The sequence below is a fragment of the Lathyrus oleraceus genome, chromosome 1 (genome assembly GCF_024323335.1).
Source record: "Lathyrus oleraceus cultivar Zhongwan6 chromosome 1, CAAS_Psat_ZW6_1.0, whole genome shotgun sequence".
Classification (NCBI taxonomy): Eukaryota; Viridiplantae; Streptophyta; class Magnoliopsida; order Fabales; family Fabaceae; genus Lathyrus; species Lathyrus oleraceus.
In genome coordinates this window covers 133,062,021-133,084,138 of record NC_066579.1, presented here as the reverse complement: position 1 = coordinate 133,084,138, position 22,118 = coordinate 133,062,021, and the positions used below count along the sequence as shown (strand labels likewise).

Below are 22,118 nucleotides of genomic sequence, written 5' to 3'. Positions count from 1 at the left end.
TTTGTTTAAAATAATTTGTGAAAAATTTGTTTGTTTATAACAATGATATTTTCTCAATTAAAACATGCAAAACATTTGTTGACTAGAAATAAATAAGAGTGCAAATAATTGGATAAAGGCTCAAATTTATTTGATAGAATGGTAGTCTGCAAATGGCAAGACTCCATAGATATTTACAAATTTGAAATTGGTGATATATATTGGAAAAGGGCTACATTGAACATAATGACTATTTCTCCACCAATTCCGAATCCGATGTATTTGAAGCTTCAGTTGATGATGACTGAGCGAGAATCTCTGACGAATGACAGTGGTAGAACAAAAGTCTTGTTAGGATGCAGTTACTTGCCAAATCCCTAATTTTTGCCTAGATTGCCCCAGGATGAGGTGCTCAATCTAGCGGGATATAAATATTCATCATTTTTTCATGTCTCTAACTTTTTCCTGGACCGCCCTTTCGGGTTTTCAATCCACCGAGACGCTCATTTTTGCCTAAGCCGCCCTTTCGGGTTTTCAACTTAGCGAGCTATTCTGTTTTTATTTTTAGGCGAAGTATTTCTTGACTGCATCTGAATTCACAGGACAAGTGAAATCCTCCCCATCCATAGTTATAAGTATCAAGGCACCGCCTGAAAAGGCTCTCTTAACAACATATGGACCTTCATAGTTTGGAGTCCACTTGCCCCTGGAATCGGGCGCGAAAGACAAGACTTTCTTGAGCACTAGGTCACCTTCTCGGAACACACGAGGCTTGACCTTCTTATCAAAAGCTTTCTTCATCCTCTGCTGATATAACTGACCATGACACATGGCAGTCAATCTCCTCTCTTCAATCAAATTCAGTTGGTCATAACGACTCTGAACCCATTCAGCATCAGTCAACTTGGCTTCCATCAAGACTCTCTTTGATGGGATCTCCACCTCTACTGGGAGTACAACCTCCATGCCATAAACAAGGGAGAAATGGGTTGCCCCTGTTGAAGTGCGGACAAATGTACGATATCCATGTAAAGCGAATGGCAACATCTCATGCCAATCTTTGTACGTAACAACCATCTTCTGGATAATCTTCTTGATGTTCTTATTAGCAGCTTCAACAACCCCATTCATCTTTGGTCTGTAAGGAGAAGAATTGTGATGCGTTATCTTGAACTCACTACACAGCTCTTTCATCATCTTGTTGTTCAAGTTAGATCCATTATCAATAATGATCTTATCTGGCATACCATAACGGCATATGAGTTGATTCTTGATAAACTTCATAACCACCTGCCTGGTCACATTTGCATACGATGCCGCTTCAACCCACTTGGTGAAGTAATCGATTGCTACGAGAATAAATTGGTGTCCATTGGACGCTTTTGGCTCTATCATGCCAATCATGTCAATTCCCCACAATCATGGAAGCAAGTGTAGCAAGAGCATCTGCCATCCGATTCTCATCTCGAGGAATATGATGGAAGTCAACTTCAGTAAAGAACGTCGAAATCCTCCTCGCGTAATCCCTATATGGAATAAGACCAGGCTGATTCGTCTCCGACTCACCCATAATCTGATTAACAACGAGGGCCAAATCACCATAAACATCAAGATGCTTGATCCTAAGATCAATGCATTCCTCCAATACCATAATACATGCCTCATACTCTGCCATATTATTTGTGCATTTGAAAGTTAGCCTTGCTGTAAAAGGAATATGTGTGCCCTGAGAGGTGATGATTACTGCCCCAATACCATTCCCATATTGATTTACAGCGCCATCAAAAACCATACTCCATCTGGAATCAGGCTCTGGCCCTTCATCAAGTGTGGGCTCATCACAATCTTTCATTTTCAAATATAGAATCTCCTCATCCGGGAAGTCATACTGAACTGACTGATAATCCTCGATCGGCTGGTGTGCTAAGTGGTCAGCCAAGATACTACCTTTGATAGCCTTTTGAGCTCGATACTCAATATCATACTCAGACAACAACATCTGCCAACGGGAAATCCTCCCAGTTAAAGCAGGCATCTCAAATATGTACTTGATTGGATCCATTCTGGATATCAACCAAGTTGTATGATTTATCATATACTGGCATAAGCGCTTAGCAGCCCAGGCCAGAGCACAACATGTCTTCTCAAGCATTGAGTATCGAGACTCACAATTAGTGAACTTCTTGCTCAAGTAGTAGATAGCATACTCTTTCTTCCTTGATTCATCTTGCTGACCAAGGACACAACCCATTGAATCTTCAAGAACAGTCAGATACATAATCAAGGGTCTCCCTTCCACAGGCGGAGACAGAATCGGAGGCTCAGACAAATACTCTTTAATACTGTCAAAGGCTTTCTGGCAATCCTCGGTCCAATCATGAGACTGATCTTTCCGTAGGAGCTTGAATATCGGTGCACATGTGGCAGTCATGTGGGATATGAATCTGGAAATGTAATTCAAGCGGCCAAGAAAACCTCGGACTTGCTTCTCAGTTTTGGGTGCAGGCATCTCTTGTATTGCTTTGACCTTTGCAGGATCAACCTCAATACCTCTTTCACTGACGATAAAGCCCAATAACTTGCTAGAACGGACTCCAAATGTACACTTGTTGGGATTCAGACGAAGCTTATACTTCCTCAGACGCTGAAAAAGCTTCAACAGGTGCTCTACATGTTCAACTTCCGTTCTTGACTTAGCAATCATATCATCAACATACACCTCGATCTCCTTGTGCATCATATCATGGAACAAGGTGTTCATAGCTCGTTGATACGTGGCTCCGGCGTTCTTCAAACCGAAGGGCATCACTCGATAACAGAATGTTCCCCAAGGTGTGATGAATGTTGTCTTCTCCATATCCTCGGGTGCCATTTTGATCTGATTATATCTAGAAAATCCGTCCATAAATGAGAAGACATTGAATTTAGCTGTATTGTCTACCAACATATCAATATGTGGTAGGGGAAAATCATCTTTCGGGCTAGCTTTATTCAAGTCCCTATAGTCCACACACATCCGGACTTTTCCATCTTTCTTAGGCACGGGCACAATATTGGCCACCCATTGAGGATACGTAGAAGTCACCAGAAACCCCACATCAATTTGCTTCTGAACTTCCTCTTTGATCTTTACTGTCATATCGGGATGAGTTCTTCTGAGCTTCTGCTTCACAGGCACACACTCAGGCTTCAAAGGCAGGAAATGTTGCACAATATCAGTATCTAGACCAGGCATGTCTTCATAAGACCAGGCGAAGACGTCGACGTATTCTCGTAGCAATTCAATCAACCCCTTCTTAACAGATTCTTTCAGGAGCGCCCCGATCTTTACCTCTCGCACACAATCCTCAGACCCCAAGTTGACTGTCTCCAGATTCTCGAGATACGGCTGAATGATCTTCTCTTCATGCTCAAGTAGACGGGTGATCTCATCAGGAATCTCTTCATCATCATCTTCCTCTGCCTCAAATACAGGGAATTCAAAATTGGGAGATGGCGTTGGGTCATTATGTTCAATGGGTCTAGAGATCATCCTGCATAATGATGTTGGATATGAAAAGCTTTAGAATTCAAACAAAGCAAATCATTATGCAGATGAAAAGATTGATTTTATTCTTATTTATATTTTTCTTTTTTTGGGTTTTATGTGATCACCAATTTCATGCAAAAAGCAAAAAGGGAAAATGATTGGAAAAACAAACATTTAACATGAATTTATTGAATGAAAATATCATTGCATTTATGTTGCCAACAATGTCATCACTCCTCATTTTGGCATGGGAGAAGGGTTTTTAAACAAAGTGATCATTACGTTGACTTGTGGATAACTGTAGGCACATCCACAGCGACCCAATTGTTGCAGATCCCTCCAGGGATAACAAAATTGCCAGAGTCCTCTGCATCCTCTTCCAAGATAGCAACAGCTTCCTCATCCTGACCAGGATGGATAAAACCTCCACTCTTGAATAATCCTTTCTCGTTGAAGACCCCAGAAGAAAAGCCAATGCCAGCCCGGGACTTGTTGTCTTCTAGCTCGATCATTTTTCCTAAACCCACAATTGCACCACATTCGATGGCCAACTTTGCATCTTTATAGGAAGAAAATGAAGGAGTTCTCTTCTCAACAGGCTCAGCTATGGATAAAGCTTGGAAAAGAGTTCCAACTTCATCCTCAGCATCTATGTATGAGAAGGAAGACAAGTGGCTAACCAGGAGAGCCTTTTCTCCCCCTACCACTACCAGTTTCTTATTCTTCACAAATTTCAGCTTCTGGTGTAGGGTGAATGTCACGGCGCCAGCCTCGTGAATCCATGGTCTGCCTAAGAGACAGTTGTACGATGGGTGGATGTCCATAACCTGGAAGGTAATCTGGAATTCACTTGGTCCAATCTTGATTGGGAGATCAACTTCTCCAATCACAGTCTTACGCGACCCATCGAAGGCCTTCACAACAACTCCACTCTGCCTCATGGGAGGCCCTTGATAAGATAGTTTAGAAAGAGTGGACTTTGGCAATACGTTCAGGGATGACCCGGTGTCCACCAGCACATTGGACATGGCGTCGTCCTTACAGTTCATAGAAATGTGTAAAGCCAGGTTGTGGTCTCTTCCCTCCTCAGGGAGATCAGAGTCACAGAAACTCAAATTGTTACAAGTGGTAATGTTTGCAACAATGCTATCGAACTGTTCTATCGTGACATCATGATCTACATATGCCACATCCAAAACTTTTTGTAGAGCCTCTCTATATGGTTCTGAATTCAGAAGTAATGATAACACGGATATTTTGGATGGCGTTTGTAGAAGCTGGTCTACAACATTGTACTCACTCTTCTTGATGAACCTCAGCATCTCATCACAGTCTTCTTTCACATTGCCACTCGGGCCAACAGAAGCAGGAGTTAACAATGTAGAGGAGGGTTTAATAGCAAGTGCCGGATTCAGAGGATTCACCACATTCCCAATCGGGCGTTCAACAAAATCAGCATTAGCCTGAGGCTTGGGAGGTGCTGAAAATACACGACCACTGCGGGTCAGCCCACTTACATCAATAATATTTACAACAGAGGAGGATGGCAAAGGCACTTCTTTCTCTCCTTCTACAACAACAACATTGTAACGGAAGGGAATTGCTTTTTCGGAAGAATAAGGCACTGGACCGGCAGGCTTGATGATAAGAGCAGGGGAAACCTTCTGCTTGCTACCATCATACTTGATGATAACGGGTTCGGGCATCCGGAACACCGGGGAAATTACATTGACCTTAGGCTCATCTTCGTCGACATTTCTGTTTTACGCACCTGGCGACAACCCAATCGGTTAACAGGGCAGATTCAACATCTATCATGATCGTGCTCATAGTGATTGTACTCGCATAACAAACGGTGCAACTCAACTAGAGACTGTCGGATATGTCTGACATATTTGACCTTGTATTTGCCAGGGCAACCCTGGACCATGTTAACAGATTTCACATGCTCGGGCAATGGGTTCTTCTTAACATTAGGACCTATGTCCTCAAAGCACAGAATACCACACCTCACAAGGTCTTGAACCTTGGTCTTTAAAGGATATCAATTCTCCACGTCGTGGCTGGGAGCACCAGAATGGTAGACACAGTGCAGTTCGGGCTTATACCACCACTGAGGGTTGGCAGGTATAGCCGGGGGGTCTCTCGGAGTAATCAGCTTCCTCTCTATCAAAGAGGGATATAATTCTGCGTACGTCATCGGAATAGGATCAAAGGTGACCTTTTTCCTCTCGTAACTCGTGCTGGTTTGATTACTGTTGCGAGGCTGGTAGGCCTGCTGCTACGGACGATGCTGTTGTTGCTGATATTGCTGAGGTGGTTGTTGATTATTGCTATGCTACTGATACTGTTGATTGTCTCTGAAGACAGGTGCTATATGAGCCACCTGGTGCTGGTTACTGGCGGGACGCACAGTCTCCCTCCTCACAGAGGGTCTTCTTGGTTTCACATGGGAGGTCACAGCATGTGCCTCTCCATCTTTCTTCTTCGCAAACGACCCATAGCGCTTGGCAGAAGAGCCTTCATCTCTGGTTAGACGTCCTTCTCTAACCCCTTCTTCTAGACGCATCCCCATATTCACCATCTCGATGAAGTCAGAAGGAGCGCTAGAAATCATCCTCTCATAATAGAAGGAACTCAAGGTCTTCAGAAAGATCTTGGTCATTTCCTTCTCTTCTAGCGGAGGCACGATCTGTGCTGCCACCTCTCGCCACCTCTGGGCATACTCTTTAAATGTTTCCTTGTCCTTCTGGGACATGGCCCTCAACTGATCCCTATCGGGAGCCATATCCACATTGTACTTGTATTGCTTGACGAAGGCCTCGCCAAGGTCGTTGAAGGATCGGATGTTCGCACTGTCTAGACCCATATACCAACGCAGAGCGGCACCGGACAGACTGTCCTGAAAGTAATGGATGAGCAACTGGTCGTTATCAGTCTGAGTAGACATCTTCCTGGCATACATGACCAGGTGGCTGAGAGGACAAGTATTTCCTTTGTACTTTTGAAAGTCAGGGACCTTGAATTTCACAGGAATCTTCACATTTGGAACTAAGCAGAGGTCGGCAACAGACTTGCAAAACAGATCCTTTCCTCTAAGAGTTTTCAATTCCTTGCGAAGCTCCAGAAATTGATCGTTCATGGCGTCCATCTTCTCATAGACATCTGGGCCCTCAGACGGCTCAGAATGATAGATGGTGTCGTCTACCCTAGGCATGGTATGCACGACAGGAGGAGGAACAACAAGGACCGGGCTAGATGCCGGCATAGAAGCAAAAGTTGGAGCAGGACCCTCAGGCATGAAGTTAGGAGGCATCCCCCACGGAAACCCGGTTGGCATGGCTGTTAGAGCAAAGTGTGCACTGGCAGCAGGCACAGTTGAGGACACAATCTCTGAGATAACTGTCCTCTGGGGAGGAGTTGAAGGCGTTGGAGAAGACTGGCTCTGGGCAGCCAAGAACGATTCCATCAAAGCGCTCAATCTGGCGACTTCCTCTTTGAGTTCACGGTTCTCTTGTTCTAATTGATCCATTAATCTTGCAGAGTTGGCTCTAGTGTAGTACCGGTGAGTAGCTTGTATTCAAAATAAATGAAGAGCACAGAGTTACACCACAGGACAAGAGACCGAAAACAAAACCTGCTTATGCACATGATGCATGCAATGCTTGTGCATATGATTTGTTTTTATATTTCAAAGGAACTTTAGGGTTTTATTTACAAATTTTGGGAATATTAAGCATTTTATCACATATGGAAATATCTCGTCAAATAATATCAGGGAAAAGAAGTACAGTATTGTCAATCATGTACAAGAGGAAAGGAAAATAATCATCCCATGGATCCCTATAAACAATCATCTAAAGCTCGGGACACAGGAAGATAAGATGCACGAAGCCTCTTCACCTCCTTCTCATAGGCTGCCTCCATATCTGCCTTCTCTTTGGCGAGTCGATCATACTTCCTTTTCCAGAACCAGGAAGACTGAGGAAGTAGAGAAGTCCATGCATCATCAGGATCATCAATAACCTGATGCTCAAGAAACTCTATCAATGCATCCTTCTCCTTGATCTGCTGAAGCAACTCTTCACGTTCACGGATCCAGGCACGTGAACGATCTTCGTCTCTCAACTCCTCTACTCCTTGATCAGGGAGGGTTGAAGGCCCAACCATAATCATAGGTGTAGGTCTTGGATATTCGTAAGGCATGAGATACTCAGATGCTCTCTTCCTCACCCAAGCAGTATAAGGCTCCAAAGCGATGCAATTCTTAGGACCCAACTCCTTCCTTCCTTTCTTATGAATCTTGCACCAAGCGCGAACCATCCTATCTTTCAGGCCTTGGGGATCTTTACCCTACTGAAAGAACACACCCTCTAACAGAATGTTATTAGGTTTATCCTTTAGGGGGAACCCAAGCTGTCGACGTGCCAAAACAGGGTTGTAGTTAATCCCACCACATGTACCAAGAAGAGGTACATTGGAGAATTCACCACAAGAGTCGATAATCTGCACACCATCATACATGCGGTTATACCAAGAGATATCATCATTAGTGAGAGACATAAGTCTCGTGGACCACCGTAGACATCCCTTATTCTCCTTGAAAGCGACCGTCTGAGGTAAGTGAGAAATAAACCACTTATACAACAGAGGCAAACAGCACACAATGGCACCACCACCCTTTGCATCCCTCATGTGCAAAGAGAAAAAAGTATCACCCAACAGAGTAGGAACGGGATTAAGAGCAGAGAAGATCCTAATAGCGTTCACATCCACAAACTTGTCGATGTTGGGGAACAATACTAACCCATAGATGAGAAGTACAAATATGGCTTCAAAGGCGTCCTCACTCATGGCCTTCCCATACATAGTAGCTTGAGTAATGAGGAACTCAGAAGGGAGACCTTGAATTCCACCTTTGGTAGTCATATGAGCACCAAACAGAGATTCATCTATATGCAACATGTCTTCTATCTCTCGAGAAGTAGGAATACTCTCCAAGCCACTGAATGGCACCTGATCCAGGATAGGTATGCCCACAAGATAAGCATACTCCTCAAGGGTAGGCAAAAGCTGAAAGTCCGGAAAAGTGAAGCAACGATACAAAGGATCATAAAACTGCACCAATACACTCATCAATCCTTCATCCACCTGAGTAGTCAGAAGAGGAAGAAGCTTTCCAAAACGAGCTTTAAAACCCAAGGGATCTAGTACATAGGATGTCAAATTCCTTAACTCTTTCAAATCTGGTTGCCTGAAACTGTACTTCTTTGTATTCCTTCTTTGTCTTTCCATGTCTGAATTTTTTTGCAAATAAACCCCTTAAGTTCCTTGAAAACTTCCTTATTATTTTGATGATATGGATGCAAATGGGTGCATGAATGTATGGATGCAACAATCACACTCAAGGATCAAGCAAAGCACACCAAACAAAGGTCATGGGATGGATCATATTATCCTTAATATCAATCATCCATTTTGGTGGATTATGGTTTTCACCTTATCAACACCCAAGTTCCATTGATATTAAGGATATATGAACGGATCAACCATGAATCAAGGGTTTGTTTCAAGTCATGAGCATGGAGTCTTGGTTAAGGACCACCCAAAGGGAGTGTACTAGGGTTTAAACCTACCAAACATGCTCTACAAGAGGTTCCCATAGTCATCATCCCATCTTTCGGATATTATCGGAGAAACGAATACTCGTATTCCAAAAATATTCTCAAGAGAGACTCTTATGAGTGTAGTATCGCGTAACAATCGTATCAAATCTTACACTTGAACGACTTTCGCACTACATCCTAAGAATAGGCCAAGATGGGCTTGGTAAACTAAGGTCCTTGGCTTCTAAGGTCTATATTGGAAAGAGTAATGTCTAACCACAACTTACTTGTGTGACATTATTGATCCCAACATGACCTCCACCAAGTGAATGGACTTGCAAGTCAACTTGCTAAGGAATAACTCCACACAAGTCAACAAGACTATGCCATTCTCCTATCCTAAGTGCACTCGAGTCCGGGTATAGAACTCATCTCACAAAGATCACCAAGCATACAAGGAATTAATATCAAGCAAATCAATCATTACATACAATACAGTAATCCCAAATTTGCACAAAAATATGTCACAAAACAATACAATACAACAAGCATGAAAAGTTGGCAAAACCCACTAGGCACGTGAGTCCCCAGCAGAGTCGCCACTTTTCTGTAGCGGGGTATTCGTTACCATTAGAGATATTGACTAAATCCAAGGTAAATCATACAAGTCGAGTCGCCACCGCACTTCTATTTATCCAAAGGAATGGTTAGAAAGCGAACAAAAACATAAAAAGTTTTAACAAAAACTAGTAAAAGAAACAGAGCTCTGGGTAAGGGGGTTGGTTATGCAATGGGAAGGTGTTAGGCACCCAAAACATCCTAGGTACTCCTAGGGAGCCCTTTTCACACTTGTTGCAATGGTTGTTGTTTTTGTGAAAATTTTGTTTGTGCAAACATGATTGAAGAGATGAGAAGAGAATGTACAAGTTATTTACATTTGTGTTTGGATGGATGAACCCATTGCCTACGTACCATCTTATAAAAAGATTAGGATCAAAACCTCGTAGTTCAGGGTAAAAATCTCAAAAGAGTTAGTGAATTGATTGGTCCAAAAGCCTTAAGGTCTTTTGTTATCAAAGGGAGAAAACTCAACCAAACCACAAATCCACCATGTGAGGATAGCTTCAACATGCTAGTGAGGGGTTAACTCTATAATAAGCATGGAAGACTCATTGTCCATCACTAAGGATATAGGTGAGTATTACATCTACCACAAGGATAACTCAAACCTAATAGCTAAAGGTTATGAAAATTTTTGATTAAGGAAGTGGCCATTGGAACCACAAAAAAAAGAATTTGAATGGGTTATATTTACCAATTAGAAGTATATACAAAAATGGTCAAAGTAGATTAAAAGGTTCAATTCAAAATAAGTATTATGAAAAGAAAGTTTGGAAATCAAAAGCATAAGGCTTAGGTTTCTAATGTTTGAAAACAATAGTTAAATGTTTGCACAAAAGTTTTGGATTGGGTTAGAGTGGAGAGAAGAAGAAGAATGGCTAAAGTCCTAAGGAAAATAAAAAGGTGAGGGATAAGAAGTGAAACCACACTAGGAGTCCCTCTCTTGAGATCATATTGATGATCTAAGTAGCTCCCATCCTTTGGAATAAAGCAACCACAAAGCAAATATCTCAAGCAATCAAACACAAGATCATGCTTTCAAGAATCCTCCAATGGCTTTGGCATCTCTTTCTTTAGATGAACATGGCAATGGTCCTCCAATTAAGCTCAAATGGGGACTCCTAGCACAAAAGCACACAGATCAAAAGTTTCATGAAGTAAAACAAAAAAATGGACATGAGTGAGTTTAGAGATTTGGTCCTTCCAATCCATCTTCATCATTAAGATCCTTTTACTCCAATTTTGCATAAGGAAAGTCCTAGAATCTAAGTCCAATTCTCCATTTCTTTGCATAGGGGAAGTCCTAGAAACTAAGTCCATTTCTTTGCACTTTGGTCCACAAAAAAAAAAAAAAAACACAAGCACAATAATATATACACGATTATGTGCTCAAGTGAGCAAAAGGCAAATGGCATTAACATAAACATGTGCTCAAGTGAGCAAAGGAAAAAAACAAATGGATAATATGTGCAAGAATAGTAAATTGCATAAAAGTAAGTTGCATAAAGTAAATGTTAATTGTCAATAGTTAGTGTTAGTGGTTAGTGTGCCATAAGGCAAATTTAGCGCTATGTCAAGCAATCGTAATTGGACTTATGTAGAAGTCACAACTATCTGAGGCCGGTCAATAATAATGTAGGCAACAAACACAAGTTAGGAGTCTTGATTAGTGAACCAAGTCCCAACAACCTGCCATGCCAAAAAGAAGAAGAGAAATGATCTTGTATTGGTTTAAGCCATTTGCATGATTTAGAAGACAACATATTCTTAATGCAAAGCCATTCACTTGATCAATTGATCAAGATGAATTAGATTTGAATCAAGGAATGTTAAATCTCCCTAATCAATGCTAACTTATCAACCTTCAACTCATTGATCAAAAAGAAAAGAAGTAGAAGGAGAAGAAAGAGAAGATGGATATGAGAAAATGGAAATAACAAAATAAAATGCATTAAATGGAATATCATGTACCAATCCTCATATGTTGACCAATAACATTGAAAGTCAAGGTCAAACAATCAAAAACAGAAGTGAGATGATGATTGGAAGTCAAGAAAAGAATAAAATATTTTTGGCATTTTTTAATATTAAAATAAACTTGAATTAAAATAAAATGGAAAGGTCAAACTTCAAAATCACTTCAAATCAACCTTGAAAGGTCCAAGTGATTTATCCTAAGTTCAACAAGGTCAAACAAAGTTTGACAAAAAATTTCAGCATTTTTAAAAGTCAGAAACTATTTTTAATCAATTAAAAATGAATAAAAATAACCTAATTGAACTAAAATCTCAAATAAATCTCAAATCAATTCAAAAATTGATGAGAATATTTTTCATAGATCCATCATCATTCAAATAGGCTAGGAAAATATTTTTGTAGTTTTTGAATATCAAAAACTATTTAAAATGAATAAAAAATAACCAGAAAAGAGAAATTTCACAAAAAATATCAAATGACAAAATAAAAAATATTAAAAATCAGAAATAGAAACTAGAATTTATTTGGGAAATAATGCAATTGGTCCCATAATTTTTGGATTAAAAATGAGAGAGATATGATTTTTTGAAATAAAAGGAATTAAACAAAAATAAAAAGAAATTCAGAAAAATGCAAAAAAACTAGAGCCCTTGGATCTGAGCTCATTAATTGAGCTGGCAGATCCAAGGATCCAGAGGCGCGCGCTCATGAAACACCACGGTCAATGCGTGCGCATGTGAAGAAATTAAAAGTCATAACAAGCAACGCTCCTGATTGCATCTGGAAATCAGATCAAGCGGTCCAGATTCAAACTGGACACGATGAAGCCACCGGAAACTTCATCTTCTCCGGCGAGCTTCCCAGATTCCGGCCATGTCCAAAAAAATGCAGAAACGCAAATGGCCACCAAATGAGGCGGTCTATATATCAATCGAAAGAGGAAGTGATGTACATCACTCCTATGCCATGCACTTCCACTCTAGATCCCTATAAATGGAGAAATCAGAGCTGGAAGTATGATGGTATTCATCATGAACTTCATGTTTTTGCAAAATTGAAAGCACAAATCAAATGCCTCTCTTGAGAGGACTTCTGCCAACATTAGATCCAAGCAAAAAAGTCCATGAATGAAGAGAATCGAGGAAATTACCAGTTGGAGTGCAAGCTTGAGTTCTGGTGTATTGAGCACGAAACCTTGCTTGCTTTATCAAAACAGAAGTGTAATGGATCAATGTGAAGAGGTCTAGGAACTTTTAGATCCAAGAAAACAGTCGAGGAAACTGAATTCTAGATCTGAAATTTTTGAAGAAATGAGAGAGTTCCTTTGGTGTGAGGGTAGGGATTCAATCCAACAGAGTTTCAGGCGCCCTTAGGTTGCTGAAGTGAGAGGCATGAGCATTGTATTTATAGCAAAAGCATGGCTGAAATGCATGATCAAAGTGTTGCATGAATGGGAAGGGCCTCCATGCATGGGCCTGTACAGGCACATGGAGGGCCCAATTCTGATTGGAATGGCAAGCTAAACATCATCAAATATGTTTTGGACGTGCAGATGAGGTATATTTGGATCATGCATGGCAATTGAAGTGATTTTCACAAAATGCACTATTACATTGAAACCTTCGAAAATGCCATGTCCAAAATCAAAATGCAAGCTTATGAGTAATGGTTGGAAAGCTTATTGCATAAGAAACAAATGTCATGTTGGTCAAAACTTAATTTGGGCCTTGGAAATTAGTGAAATTTGAGCTTGAAGGGTGATGTGCCAAACATGTCAAGGCAAGGTTTCTAAAATTGGCCAACTTTCAAGCCCTTCTGTTTTGATGATGCAAGCTCCAAATAGAAAAACCTCCAACATCCAAGTTATATATATTTTCAAGACAATCAAAATGGACTTAAATTATGCATCATTTGGATTTTTGATGAAAGACTTATGGGCACTTGAAGTTGGACTTTTTTGACTTTTAATGCCTTTGGTAAAAAAGGACCTATAATGTCTTGCATTATCACATGTATTGACTTTGAGATTTTGGAATTTTGTTCAACATAACATTTGAAGTAGACATCTCAAGATTTCCAATGCATTTGATCCCACCTCAAAATCATAAAAAATAAATGAGTTATGTCCTTGGGAAGTTGACCCATAATTAGGGTTTCAGTCAAAATGACCTATAATATATTGGAATGGTAGATGGTATTCCAAGCTTCAAATCAAATTTTGATGAACATGAAAGTTGTTCATATTATCCTTAAGAATATTTTTTATATTGGAACCATCTCCATTTGACCAACACATAAAAAGTTAGGTCTCAGTGCATTTCAAAATAGTCAGATGAATTGACTGATCAGCTTCTCAAGTCCATGACTCATACCTTGATGAATTGATGATTGAGGATACTCAAATAAGTTCAAATATGCATGAAATGATGAATTAAAGAACTTCCCTTGACTATATTTGACCATGGGCTGAGGTTGCTTCATGAGCAAGGCATTGTGATGCATAGATGAATTAGGGCTTCTCTGGGGAACAACCTCAAATCCTTTGATTTGCCTTGATCAAAAATGATGAATTGAAACACTAGGGGGGCATATATGATGATTTAGAGCTTTGGGAACCATTTTCATGCTTGCTTCCTCCTCCTCCTGACCATGTCTTTGTACCAATGACCTCCTTGAAGCTTTTGGCCTTGTGATTGCTCAAGCTACAATCAAAAGATGTTAGTGACATATTTTTGTGCTTTTGGTTAGTAAACAAAAATGAGAAAAGCAATGATATACAATTCAAACATGCTTGGTGATCTCAAACCACTCACAAAGAGTCCCACCCAAAGGCAAAGGGAACCAAGATGCTCAATGATCCTTGAGGCTATGCAATGTAATGTTATGATGCCATGAGGGATATTAGGGGAAAAATTAGGGTCTTAAAGACACAATAATAGGTCAATATGAAACAGATATAAAATTCCCAGACATGTATGAATTTTGAGAATAAACAACAAAAGAACACTAATATTTTTAATGTAGAAAACCCCTCAATATGAGAGTAAAAATCACAAGTCATCCATACCAACGAAATAACTCCACTATAATCAATTAAGGGTACAATAGAGTCTTAAAGTGATTCATAAACTAGAGCTAACAACTACAAATCACAAAACAAACTAGCTTACAAATAATAATCAAAAGCTAGAAAATTTCTCAAATCTGGAGCTTCAGTGCGAAGCAGACAACTCTCACCTCGGATATTCTTTTGAAATTATTAGTAGTCAAAATTTAGATACACGTGTTACGAACCTACCCTCCAAATTTAAGCTCGACCTGACGGTTAACAAATCGGGGATTGTGGATTTGGTCAGACTAGTTGTAAAAAAACGATAATGAGTTTCTCTTTTCTCTCTTTTGAATCCTTATTTTCTCTCTATCTCCCTCAACCCTAAATTGATCCTCTCCACTTAAATAAGGGAGAGAAATGGATCAACCATATTTGAGTCTTTCTCCACATAGGAAGGCAGCCTAAATCCAGCATATCTCTCCCTCACAACTATGTGAAGGAAATTGCCAAACCGACGATATCATAACAAACTTCAAATTTTCCTCTTGGTAATGCTTTAGTCATCATATTAAAACCATTATCATCTGTATGAACTTTAGCTAACTCCAATAACTTAGCATCAAAAATATCATGTATCCAGTGGTATCTCACATCAATGTGTTTGGACCTATTATATAAAGTCGACTCTTACCAAGATGAGTAACACTTTTACTATCAACAAATAACACATATTTGTCTTGAACAAAACCAAGATCCTACAAAAATTTCTTCAACCATAATAACTCTTTGCATGCTTCCGTAATTACAATGAACTCGGTCTCTGTAGTAGACAGTGCTACACACTTCTATAATATGAGAGTCAGATTACCCCACTAGAGTAGGCTTATCTTCTCCAAAACAAAGCCTCATAGAAGTAGCATCATGAAGATACCTTAAAATCCATTTTATAGCATACCAATGCTCTCACAAAGATCTATTGACTGTACCAAAAATATGTGATATATTTAGTGCTATACACATGTCGCACCTCGAAAAATGGGGATACGACCTAAAGCGAAGCGCAATCGTACGCTCGCAATGATGGACTGAACAGAGTCGCCATCGAACTTTATTTATTCCTAAAAAGGAAAGGGGAAATATCGATAAAACCCAAGACAAAACGACAATGATTATTGGTCGTCGCAACCAAATCAGGGTTTGGGAGTCGATTACGCAAGGGGAAGGTATTAGCACCCCTCACGTCCGTTGTATTCAACGGGAACCGTTTAGTTAGTTTCGTTTTAAATGTTAGCTTATGTTAGTCTTTCTTAAGTTATTATGTGGGACAAAAAGAATAAAAGAGAGAAGAAATGTTTTTGGATTTTTGACGAAGGACTAAACCTAAGTTTTTTATTAGTGGGCCTGACAAGATTTACAAATCCTGCTCCTACGTATCTCAAAAGAGAAATCAAGGCTTACGTAGTTCTGGGTAGAAAATGTTTGTTTTTTGGTCGGTTTTAGCGAAAGCTATATTGTATTAATCGACGAAAACATTGTTTTACCCAAAACAGATGAGGAGCGGACGTATACCACACATCGAATGGATTTACAAATCTACATTCGGAAAAGCGTCACTTATCTCGACTCAACAATCGTGGCCGAAACATTGTTTTGCATCACCTTAAGATAATATATCTTTCGTTTATAAAAAAAGGTTTTTGATTAATCGCACGGCGGCGAGAAAGAGTTTGATTGGTTGGATTTATTTTGAGTAATGGCAAGAACTTAGATGAGCGAGATATCCATCTCGAATCCTAGTCTCAGGAGTGCACGGTATACACCATGTTCCATTTCCATCTTTATTGAAAAAAGTGTTTAATAAAGATTAAGTATTTTTAGGTTTGATTGAGAAAGGGGTTTGAAGAAACCGCATTGACAATTTTAGACGATGGCGAGAGCTAAGATAGGCAAGGCATCCACCTTGAATCTTAATCTCAGAAGTGCACGGTATACACCATGTTCCATTTCCATCTTTATTGAAAAAGTGTTAAGGTAGGAATTAAGTATATTTTTTGAGTTTTGAAAGACGAATATTTGATGAGAACGAGACATGAGCCCCAAGATCGATAATTCAGGGTTTCACCGGAATGCAAGATTCCAATGGTCCTTTTTCGTTCGAATTATTTAAGAAAATTATTTAATGGACAACGAACACTTGATAAGAATCAAATGTTCAAAGGGTTACGCCAGAATGCTTGATCCCAACGGTCCTTTTCTTTCGTGTTTTTAAAAAAAGGGAAATTAGTCGTGTTGTAAAGATAGTTTAAAAATAAAATTATATTATAGGGATAAAATTAATTTTATAATTTTATATGTATATCGAATTAATTATATATATATAATCGAATTCCCACCAGAATGCTAGATTCTAATGGGAGGAAATGGAATTAAATGTCGAAACTATGGAAAGTTAGTGAAATTTAAAATCGAAAGTTTAGTGAATTGAATATAATTATTTACATGTGTAAAGGTATGAACATAGATGTTAATAACCTAATTAAATTAATTAACGCATGGAAACCGATTAACCATACCAAATCCCCAAATCAAAAAATCAGTAATTAAGAAAAATCTAAAAAACTAAACATTTAAAATCTACTAACTAATTAACAATTAAATTAAATTAATCAAATAAAAATATTAAAAGTAAAATAAATAGTAGAAGTTATGAAATAGAAAGCATAAAAATATGAAAGATATGCTACTCCTAAGTATCAAACCCATCCCACTAAAGAAAATGAAACTGCTCTCTCTCCACTAGGCCACTTATGGTTATTTATTACCTTAATAACAACTTGAATATATGAACAAGGATAGCTGAAGGTAGTTTAGAATACAAATTAATTAAAATGAGAGGGGTTATTGTTAGTGGACCACTAATTAAAATGATGGAGGAATACAAAACGTAACCCTAGCCGCCTGGCTGTTGGGTTTAAGAGATTAATGGCTAGTAAATTAATGGGGAACACACAACGTATTAAGTTTAAAATGATTTAAATGTTTGTTTTAAAAAAAAAAGTAAATAAAAGAAAAGAGTGTGAGAGGAACGGTAACAGAAACCCAGAAATCATCATCTACCTCACGGAAAAATCTCCTTCTCCCTCAACCTCACTCGTCATCTCCCAATCGCTCATCCTCTCTCAATCGCTCTAAATCTAAAACTTAACCTCTCGTCCCCTCTCAATCTCTCGTTATCTCTCAAACTCGCGCCTCCCTCTCTCAACTTAAACGCGGAAAAGAAGCCATGGTTTCAAAAGAAAATCAAGTAAGAAGGCTCACCTTCGACGGTGACGGTGAGGCTTGGATCTGCCTTCTTTACCTCAAAGTTTTCTTTTTGAGGTTCTTCTCTTTCGCCGCTTTAATCTTTCTAGCTCTAGGTTTTTTTTTGCCGTTTTAGAATTTGGGTTTTTTTCCTCACCTTTCCGCCTTGCTCCTTTTATACCCAGCTTGCTAGGGTTTCAGGTGGCTTATGGAGATTCAGAAGAGTATCTCTGCAAAATTTCTTTTAGGGTACTCAGATTTTGATTGCCCTATTTGATGTTAAATCGGAAACGGTAATATGGACCTAGCTTTCTTCCTCTAATTTTGTCTTAATTCTCTTTTGGGATATTTTTTGAATTTTTACCACTATTAATTTACTTGTTTTTACTGTCTTGCACATTAATCTCTGCAGGTTAGTAGGTGTTGCCGGTTGAATGTGTTGTTGGTAATGTGTTTGCTGCTGGCTTTAAGAAACGGTGGCTGCGTTTGAAATTGTTTGCACAAATGATGAAGCAGTGCTTTGGACAGAAGTAAGTATGCCTTTGAAAGGCGATAGATCAATTTTTAACCTAAAAATTCCACATTTTCTGGTATCTCTAATGAGTCTGTCAGCTGTGGAGTTCCTATGACACCTTCCTCAAACCTGGTCTGCAAACGATTCGGACTGTCGAACCTCAAATTTGGCATTGGTATTGATCAATGTGGTTGTCAATGGACCGACAAACTGAACATAGTTTTGGACAGTTAAACTTTCAGATTAAATAGTCTGAGATATTTCTTCAACCTTAAGTAATGGTAGTAGTCCACTCGACAACAATGGAAATAAACCTGCAAAGGACGTATACGCGAGAATCCATTTTCCATTAAGCAGAGTCAAAGCATCATTAGAAGCAGGAGTTGTATTCTTAGCCTCAAGTTGAGTAATAAGCTTAACAATCTCCGTTCTCGTTTCACTCGTCGCCTTCAACCCACGATCCGTCCCATAAAAATGACCCAACCAAAGCCTTCTTCAGCTTCTCCGTCTCACTAAGCCTGTTAGTTATTTTGTGAACTTGTTCAGTTGTGTTGCACGATTTGCTGTAATGCTTTGATACTTGATGTTTTTGCTCTTGTTTTTCTGCATGTATGGCATTGTTTCATGTTCTGGCTTGTGATTTACAGGGTGCCTTGCCAAAGCTTATGTGTAGGAGGCCATGTTCTACAATGCTTCATGTGTTCATTCTTGATTTATGCACTGGCTTGGTTCTTGGTCATGTGTGTGGTGTATTATTGTTGCAAACTTGTAGTGGTATGGTTCTGCAGTATCACTGCTCTAGGCCATTTGCAACATGATGATCCATGTGCATTGCTTGTTCTTGATTTTACTCAATTCTTGGTTGGTACTGGTTGCACTGCTGTTATGGCATGGTTCTGCAGGACTATGGCTTGAAGGGCATGGAGACATGGTGTCATCCTTATGTTCATAGCCTTGTATTTGGTATGTTCATGTCAATGTTTTGGGTCATGTACTTGTTTATGCATTTCTGACTTTGTAATGGCATTGCTATGGTTTTGCAGAGTGGTTGATGTATGGTTCTGCAACACGTGTACATGGTAAGTGCTTGGACTCGTAACATTGTTTTTTTTAATGCTTGAAAATGTCATGGCTTAGATTGGTTTGAAATTAGTATAATGCTCGACCTCAATGATTGTATGCTAGTGTGATGCAATATCCTAGGTTATGTTTGAAAAGGTTATGACTTGTTCTTAACTTGGTTGGTTTTGTAGGTTTGTGGAAATGAACATGACATGGACAATGTTACTTGTGAATGAAGAAATCATGACGGAAGCAAGCTAACATGCATTTTGGAAGATAAATCATGACCCATGGGGGGAATTAGGATTAGGTTTGGGAAATTGGTTGTTGGTTTATAAAATTGTAAATATTATGTAAGGTTGGAATTCTTATAGTTTTGGATTGGAATTGTAAATTGTATGTGAATAGGTGAATGTAACTTTGAGGTTTTGATGAAATAACATGTTGGAATTGAATCCAAAGGTTGAATTTAAAAGCAATTTGATGACTTGAATGCATGGGATCAAGGTTAGGAATTTGTATAATTGGTTTATGGTTAAATTTGTAACTTTGAATGAAGATGTATGTATTTGTATGGTTTATATACGAAATGGAATGTTTAGAAATTGGTTCAAACAATGGTTTCTCAGTTCAATTTTATATGTTGTGGATTGGAATGCTTGGAATGCAATCTTGTAACTTCAGATACTTTTTGTAATGTTTATGTTGACACATATGTGGTTGTGGTTTATAATTGGATGTAATTAGAATAGAAATGTGAATGTATTATGGTTTATGGAATTGAAATGCTCATAATTATGCTCATAATTGTTGGATATGAAATTGAGAATGAATGTATGTATGGTTGAATTGGAAATTTGATGGTTACAAGTTAATAAAATGGAAAAGTGAATGTATGACTTATGTTGTAATTTGAACTAATGGTTTAATGCAACATTGTATGGTTTGAAGAGAAATTGAATGGTCGATTACACATATTGGAATTGAATTGGTTTATGTATGGTATAGGATAAAAATGGTTTGGAAGGTGAAAGAAGAATAGGGTCTAAAATGAAAATGAACAAAATAAAGAAATGGACTTTGGTCAAAAGTGAGTTAAGACTTGGAAAGTGTCAATGGTCATATAGTTGACTTTGGTCAACATGGTTAAAAGTGAACATGAACATGAGTTAAAAGTGAACATGAACATGAGTTAAGACTTGGAAAGTGTCAATGGTCATATAGTTGACTTTGGTCAACATGGCAAAATTGTAGTTTTTTTCATGTATTGATACATTTGAATGCAATAATGGACTAAGGTTCCATGGATCTTAGATGCAAATGAACTTTAGGCCAAGTGCCAAATAAAAAATGAAAAATTTTCAGGACCAAAATCGGGGTATGACAACACACCATTGCATACATCAAACTATCCACAACAAACGTATAAGGAACATATTTCATATCAAACGCTTCATCTTCACTTGAAGGACTTTGATTAGAACTCAACTTGAAATGAGTAGCGAGAGGACTGCTTACCTCCTTATAACTTTCCATTTTGAATCTTTGCATAACTCTTTCAATATAATATTCTGGTGACATCTAAAATTTCTTCTCTTTTCTATCATGCATAATTATAATGCCAAGAATCTATTTAGTTGCTCCCATGTCTTTCATGCCAAATGACTCTCCCAATTGCTTCTTTAACCTGTTAATGTTAGTAATATTTTTCCCTATAATAAGCATATCATCAACATATAACAACGGGATAATGAAGTTATCGTTAGAAAATTTTCCAACAAAGACGCAATGATCTGAAGTAGTCTTTTGGTATCCTTGATCACATATAATAAACTTAAACTTCTTGTACCACTGCCTTGAAGCTTGCTTCAGCCCATATAAACTTTTTCTTAATCTACACACATTATCTTCTTTACCTTTAACTTGAAAACCATCAAGTTGTTTCATGTATACGTTTTCCTCCAAATCGCCATGAAGGAAAGTCGTTTTCACATCCATTTGCTCAACCTCTAAATCAAGAGTGGCAACTAAACTCAACATGGTTCTAATTGATGACATCTTTACAACATTTGGGAAAATATCATTAAAATCAACACCCTTTCTTTGATAGAAACCTTTCACCACTAATCTTGCTTTATATCTTAGAGACTTAAAGTTTCTCTCGTGTTTAACTCTATAAATTCATCTATTTTCATAAGTGTGATTATCATGCAATGATTTCATATCATCATACATTGCATCCATCCACTTTTGAATTTCATCACTGTCCATGGCCTCTTGAAAACACTTAGGTTCACTCTCATCATTCAATCTCACATACTCATCAGAATTATACCTTATAGAAGGCTGTCTCTATCTGTTAGACCTCCTAAGTTGAACTTGAGATGACTATGGAGCTTTACCAAGATTCTCATCCTGTGACATATCTCTCTCCCTTTCACCATCATTAGTTGGAATATTTACCTTATCTCTAAGTTA

General features: G+C 38.6%; 1 pseudogene; it reads right to left on the bottom strand.

Moving 5' to 3' along the window:
• Window positions 1–18,530: 18,530 nt before the first annotated feature.
• Window positions 18,531–21,176, bottom strand: LOC127095689 (plastid-lipid-associated protein, chloroplastic-like; annotated as a pseudogene).
• Window positions 21,177–22,118: the final 942 nt, after the last annotated feature.